Source organism: Palaemon carinicauda, chromosome 28 (genome assembly GCF_036898095.1).
Source record: "Palaemon carinicauda isolate YSFRI2023 chromosome 28, ASM3689809v2, whole genome shotgun sequence".
Lineage (NCBI taxonomy): Eukaryota > Metazoa > Arthropoda > Malacostraca > Decapoda > Palaemonidae > Palaemon > Palaemon carinicauda.
The window spans coordinates 91,578,909-91,585,290 of NC_090752.1; positions in this window are offsets into that span (position 1 = coordinate 91,578,909).

The window sequence follows — 6,382 nt, forward strand, 5'->3', positions numbered from 1 at the left end:
ATCTATCCCCTTCCACCGGAATGAACTACTGGGGAATAACATTAGACATCTTTCGGGGAGAATTTTTCCCTTCGGAGAATAAGATAAGAAACCTCAGGCTCATTAGTCAGCCGTTCCTGTCAGAACACCCCAGGAGGGCAGAAGACGGGCAGAGGCTGATAGGTCACCTGGTCTCACTGGAGAACCTAGTTCCCCAAGGGAGGGTAAGACTCAGATCCATCCAATGGAATCTCAGGAACCTCTGGTGACAGACGGGTTTGCAGCAGGTGGTAATCCCAGTCATTCCAGACACGAGACCCTCCCTAGAATGGTGGCATTGCCAGTCGAACTCACTCAAGGGGACGACCTTCGGGACCGGCCCTCCCAAGTTACTACTGTTCACAGACGCCTCCAACCAGGGATGGGGAGCCCTTCCCCTCGACGAAACGGCACGAGAGACCTGGTTGGAAGGGGAGAGGCAACTCCACACAATGTCCTGGAGTTGGAAGCAGTCCGGAAGGCGTGCCTACACTTCGCAAGTCTGCTAAAGGGGAACACCGTGGCGTGGATGAGCGACAACGCCACGGTAGTGGCATACATAAAGAAGCAGGGTACATGTAATCGAAGGAGTTGTGCGATCTCACCATAGAGAGTCTAGATTGAGTGGAAGAAAATCAAGGGGTGATGTTAGCAAGGTTCATTCCCGGGAAGAAAAACGTTCTGGCCGACGGCCTCAGCAGAATGGGCCACATAGTAGGGACAGAATGGTCCCTTCTCCCAGGAATAGCCAAGCTCATCATTCAACGCTGGGGTTCCCCGGTGGTTGACCGCTTTGCAACAACCTCAACGCCCAACTCCCAGTCTATTGCTCCCCTGTACCAGACCCGAAAGCATCCTTAGAAGACTCTTTTCAGCACAAGTGGGACAATCTGGATGTGTACGCCTTTCCCCCTTTTCACGTTGATAAGACAAGTGCTCAGGAGAGTAAAGACGGCCCGAAACCTACAGATGACTTTGGTAGCGCCCTGGTGGCTGGAGAGAGAGAGTGGTTCGCGGATCTAAAAGACCTATCGAGTCAACCGCCGTGGCCTCTGTCCGTCAGGTCAGACCTTCTGCACCAGCCTCACTTTCTCAAGCTCCACGACAGACCACTCTCCTTACGTCTTCACGACTGAAGACTAAGAGCGGCTCCTGAAGAAAGAAGGATATTCTTCCTCCACGGCTAAGAGAATGTCTCTATTCCTAAGAAGTCGTCAACCGCGGTCTTCCAGACAAAATGGACCTCCGTCGCGAAGTGGTGCTCTGAGAGGCACATTAGACCTCTTAAGGCCTCTGTCCCAGACATGGCAGATTTTCTGGTGTTTCTCAAGGACAAAGCGGAGATGTCAATCCCTGCCATAAAAAGGGGTTCGGGCTGCCTTAGGCCAAGTCTTCCTCCTGAAGGGCATCGACCTGGGGGCCTCGAGACACATAGCGATGCTTGTCAAAAGCTTCGAGCAGTTTTACCCCCCTCAGGCGGGAAAGGTGCCCCAGTGGGACTTAGGCAAGGTCCGGAAGATGATGTGTCGTTCCCCCTTTGAACACTTGAAAGATATCGTGAACAAAGATCTCACCCTCAAGGCCGTCTTCTTGCTGGCCTTGGCGTCCGATAAGAGAGTGGGAGAGATCCATGGTTTGTCATTCGACTTCTCTCACTCCGACCAGGTATCAGAAACCTCTTCGTTTCCACAGGTGTTAATAGGAAGCAAGTTTACAAGAACACCATTTCCTGCTGGCTGAGACAGGTCATCGTTAGAACCTATGAAGAGGATAAAATGGCAGTGCCAGGCTCTCCCCGGAACCATGACATCAGGGGTCTGAGCACCCCCTTGCCCTTTGAGAGAAACATGGCGGTGAGGCAGATCCTACAGACAGGCACTTGGTCGCACCAGTCAACCTTTACTGCCCACTACCTCAAGGGTTATTCAAGGAAATCCTTGGACGGGTTCTCCATTGGGACAGTCATGGCCGCCCTCCGGGCTGTGTAGCGGTAAGGCCAGAGGCTGTACCCAACGATGAACACATTCTTCGCGACTACATCCGGAGGAAATTGTCAGAAGAATTTTTTAAGAGGTAAAATCTTAGGTAATAGCGTAAGGTTGGCGCAGTTACCCTCACTCCCGTACTCTGATAGGCCCCCGCATTCCATATTATTATTATTATTATTATTACTATCCAAGCTACAACCCTAGTTGGAAAAGCAGGATGCTATAAGCCCAGGGGCTCCAACAGGGAAAAATAGCCCAGTGAGGAAAGGAAATAAGGAAATAAATAAATGAAGAGAATAAATTAATAATAAATCATTCTAAAATAAGAAATAACGTCAAAACAGACATATCATATAATAAACTATCAACAACATCAAAAACAAATATGTCATAAATAAACTATAAAAAGACTATGTCCGCCTGGTCAACAAAAAAGCATTTGCTCCAACTTTGAACTTTTGAAGTTCTACTGATTCAACCACCCGATTAGGAAGATCATTCCACAACTTGGTCACAGCTGGAATAAAACTTCTAGAGTACTGCGTAGTATTGAGCCTCGTGATGGAGAAGGCCTGGCTATTAGAATTAACTGCCTGCCTAGTATTACGAACAGGATAGAATTGTCCAGGGAGATCTGAATGTAAAGGATGGTCAGAGTTGTGAAAAATCTTATGCAACATGCATAATGAACTAATTGAACGACGGTGCCAGAGAATAGCACTCCCGCCTCCTAAAGTATAAGTCTCCAAAAGAAAGTAGTTCGAGGTAAGTACTCGTGTTGGAACAAATCAAAAATTTTAAGTCATTTTTATTTTTCCTAACATACTTACCGAGAACTACTTTCGGGTAATGGCCCTCCCTTCCGTCCCCGAGTGCCATCCTTCCATTGCCAAGTTGGGCTATACGACGAACTTAATGAGGAGAATGGCCCAGAGAAGCAGTGACCTGCCCTAATCCTGCCCTCGGGGCGCATTCTTTGGCGGCGGGGGTAGGCCTATATCTAGGAGGATTAATACTACTGGAGATGCCCTGACTCAGAATTCTTTCCTGAACCCGTGAGGGCAGTGTTTGGCCAGATTCACCCCTTCAAACTGTCAAATCTCGATCCCAAGTTAATCCTCCGACAGCATACTGGTACTTAGTCTGTTTTACCCAGACTTTTGTTTATAGCCGATAACTATTTTCTTGTGCTATTTTATTAGCGATGGTCCCTTCCTGTGATGCTTTATCAAAAAAAAATAAATAATGTTAAACTTGTTGCTCAACTTATTGGTGAATCAGTTACAAACTCCTTGGAATAATGAATTACAGTAAAGTCGTTGACTTTTATAGCCGTCTATGGATGACATTGAACACAGCTTGTGATGATCTCACAACTGTTGTTACTGATTTTTGCCGAAAGGCAGGCAACTGATTTTTTTCGTACAACCAAGAGCAGCACAGGAAGGAGCCATCGCTAATGAAAGCACAATAAGGGTTACCGTCTCTAAACAAAGGTCTGAATAGAACTGACTACAAATTCCAATACAGTGACAGAGATTAATTTGAAGGATCAAGAACTGACAGTTAGAAGGGTAAAAACCTGGCTTCCCTTAATCCGGGTCAGGGCATCTCCAGTTATTTTTCCTCCTATTTTTCCTCCAAGGCCTATATAGAGAACGGAGTGGGGGGATAACGGCGCCAAAAACCTTGGTCGAGAAAGAGAGATCACCAAGTGACTCCAAAAGAAAGTAGTTCTCGGTAAGTATGTTAGGAAAAATAAAAATTACTTAAAATTTTTTTTATATATATATATATATATATATATATATATATATATGTGTGTGTGTGTTTGTTTGTTTGTTTGTTTGTGAGCTGAGGTTGGGGGGTTTGGGGGAGCCTATAGGTCTATATGCTTAGTCATCAGCAGCCATTGCCTGTCCTTCCCTCGTCCTAGCTTGGGTGGAGAGGGGGCTTGGGCGCTGATCATATAATATATGGTCAGTCTCTAGGCCTAGGGCATTGTCACTGTCCCTGGTCTCGGCCATTCATGAGCGGCCTTTAAAGCCTTTGCATTATAATAACTAATATTTAATGCTGTGTAATTAATAGTGACTCTAATCTTTAATACTGTGTAATTGATAGCGACTCTAATCTTAAATGTTGTTTAATTATAGTGACTAATCTTTCATACTGTGTAATTAATAGCGACTTTAATCTTCAATGCTGTGTAATTATAGTGACTAGTCTTTACTGTGTAATTGATAGTGACTCTAATCTTTAATGCTGTGTAATTAATGGTGACTTTAATCTTTAATGCTTTGCAATTTATAGCGCCCTTAATCTTTCATGCGGTGTAATTATATTGACACTAATCTTTAATGCTGTGTAATTATGGTGAATATTTAATGCTGAGTAATTATAGTGACTTTAATCTTTAATGCTGTGTAATTGATAGAGAATCTAATCTTTAATGCTGTGTAATTACAGTGAGTTTAATCTTTAATGCTGTGTAATTGATAGCAACTCTAATTTCTAATGCTGTGTAATTGATAGTGACTCTAATCTTTAATGCTGTGTAGTTATCAACTCTAATCCGTAATGCTGTGCAATTATAGTGACTCCAATCTTTAATGCTGTCTAATTTTATATATATATATATATATACATATACATATACACATACATACATACATACATACACACATGCCAGTATCACGTATGGAAGGGTTGGCTTCAGAGGGGTTTCTCAGCAAGCCTTCAGTGAGTAATGATGCTAGTCTGTTTCTCTTGACCCTAGCAGACGATGGTAAATATTCACTGTTGGATTCATATGGTTTAGATAAATGTACATAGGTTTTATTTGTATTTATCGGTGATCTTATATTTTTAAAGTTATCTGAGCAGTGAATTAGGTACCTGGTGGATGATCGAAGAGAAAGAGAGAGAGAGAGAGAGAGAGAGAGAGAGAGAGAGAGAGAGAGAGAGAGAGAGAGAGAGAGACCCAATCCAGGGGACCATTATCTTCACCACTTTCATATCTCTAAATAATCCAAACTATATTCAAACGTCACAATTTCACCTAGTTCGAGAAACGAGGAAGTTAAGAGGCGTCCCAGACTTTGTTGTTTGGATTCATGAGGTCCTCAGTTGACAACTACTAATAGGCTGCAACTCTTTAGGAGTCGAGACGCGTTCGAAATTAGCTGTCTTTCGTCATCGTCACTGTTGCCTTTATTGATTTTTTCTTTTAATCGTTAAGGGAGTTTTTGAAATATTTTTCGTGGTGAAATAAGACAGACAGACAGACGGTGAATCAGGTAGATAATATGCATTAGAGGTTATGAAGGAATTAGTTTTTTTTTTTTTTCATTCTATAATATTATTCAAAAAAGCATTTTTAAATTGGGACTAAGAGACAGAGAAACTTACTTAAATGGGCTAGGAGAGAGAGAGAGAGAGAGAGAGAGAGAGAGAGAGAGAGAGAGAGAGAGAGAGAGAGAAGCGTGTGTGTGTTACCTAAATGGGCTAGCAGAGAGAGAGAGAGAGAGAGAGAGAGAGAGAGAGAGAGAGAGAAGCGTGTGTGTGTTACCTAAATGGGCTAGCAGAGAGAGAGAGAGAGAGAGAGAGAGAGAGTGAGTTACCTAAATGGGCTAGCAGAGAGAGAGAGAGAGAAAGACTTACTTAAATGGGCTAGGAGAGAGAGAGAGAGAGAGAGAGAGAGAGAGAGAGAGAGAGAGAGAGAGAGAGAGAGAGAGAGAGAGAGAGAGAGTGTGTGTCTGTTACCTAAATGGGCTAGCAGAGAGAGAGAGAGAGAGACTTACTTAAATGGGCTAGGAGAGAGAGAGAGAGAGAGAGAGAGAGAGAGAGAGAGAGAGAGAGAGAGAGAGAGAAGCGGCTAATTAAGGGACGAGTTGTTTTACCGGGATAAAATTCATGATTTTCTAGACAGAAATCATGTGGTGTTATTTAGCTTTATTCAAAATATATTGAAGATAAAATTTATCACAAACTTGCAAAGTATGTTTCAGTAATTTTAATCACATCAGATTGAATCCATTTTAATATTTAACAAATAGAAGAATTTATGTTCACTGTTGAATCCTATTGGTCATTGACAAGTAAATCTTAATTCTACTGTAATGCTCTGATATTCAAAGCAAATGTCCTTTTCATATAATATATATATGGTTGTGGTGGCCTGGTGGTAGCGTCCTTGCCTGGTGATTGCCAGACTGGGGCCGAGAACCGCTCAAACTCGTTAGTTCCCTTGGTCGCTGCAACATCACCATTCTTGTGAGCTAAGCTTCCTGGCTAGTACAGGGGTAACGTGTTTGCCTAGCATTCGCATGGCAGCAGATTGATCCCCGCCCGGGACCGTGAGTTTAAGCTGTTTA